The sequence below is a fragment of the Propithecus coquereli genome, unplaced genomic scaffold (assembly GCF_000956105.1).
Source record: "Propithecus coquereli isolate 6110/MARCELLA unplaced genomic scaffold, Pcoq_1.0 Scaffold193, whole genome shotgun sequence".
NCBI lineage: Eukaryota > Metazoa > Chordata > Mammalia > Primates > Indriidae > Propithecus > Propithecus coquereli.
In genome coordinates this window covers 3,365,035-3,366,085 of record NW_012144190.1, presented here as the reverse complement: position 1 = coordinate 3,366,085, position 1,051 = coordinate 3,365,035, and the positions used below count along the sequence as shown (strand labels likewise).

General features: G+C 40.2%; 1 protein-coding gene across 1 annotated transcript in view; it reads left to right on the top strand.

The window, feature by feature from the left end:
* SULT2B1 (sulfotransferase family, cytosolic, 2B, member 1) overlaps positions 1-1,051 on the top strand; it is a 47,960-nt gene that overhangs the window by 23,996 nt on the left and 22,913 nt on the right. The window lies entirely within an intron of this gene.

Genomic DNA, 1,051 nt, shown 5'->3' with positions numbered 1-1,051 from the left:
TCTTAGAACTGTAAACAAAGGGCTTCCTGGGTTTGTTGTGTTTTTTTTAAAAAAGTTCCATAATATTTCATGACATTGAATGTACAATAATTCTTGTTTAACCAGTTCCTTTCTAGTTAATATTTAGTAATTTCCAATCTTTTGTGGCGGGGTGCAGTGGTTCACGCCTGTAATACCAGCACTTTTGGAGGCTAAGTCAGGAGAATTCCTTGAGCCCAGGAGTTCAAGACCAGCCTGGGAAGCATAGTGAAACTCCATCTCCACAAAACATAGAAAAAACTTAGCCAGGTGTGTTGGCACATGCCTGTATTCCCAGCTACTCTGGAGGCTGAGGCAGCAGGACGGCTTTAGCCCAGGAGTTGGAAGGGGCAATGAACTATGATCACACTACGGCACTCTAGCCCGGGCAACATAGTGAGACTCTGTCTCAAAAAAAAAAAAAAAAAAAAATTAAACATAGAATTACCATATAAGCCAACAATTCTACTTCTGGGTATACACTCAAGAGAATTGAAAGAAGGGATTCAAACAGATGTTCATAGCCAAATTATCCACAGTGGCCAAAAGGCAAAAACAACCCAAATGTTCATCGATGAATGAATGGATAAACAAATTGTGCTATATCCACACAATGGAATACTATGCAGCCTTAACGAGGAAGAAAAAATCCTGATACAGGCTACAACATGGATGAATCATGAAGATACTATGCTAAGTGAGATAAGCCACATACTGTATGATTCTGCTTGTGTGAGGTACCTGGAATAGCCAAGTGCATAGGGAAAGAAAGTAGGACGGTGGTTACTGGGGGTTGAAGGAGATGGGAAATGAAGAGTAATTGTTGAGTGGGGAGAGTTTCAGTGTGGGAAGATGAAGAAGCTTTGGAGACGGATCGTGGTAAGGGTTGCACAACAATGTGAATGTACTTGATGCCACTGAACTGTACACTTAAAATTGCTTAAAATGGTAAATTTTATGTTGTATGTATCACAATAATAAAAAAAAAAATATGGTGGCGCATCAGCCTCACATGAGGCCTTCTAATAAGGGG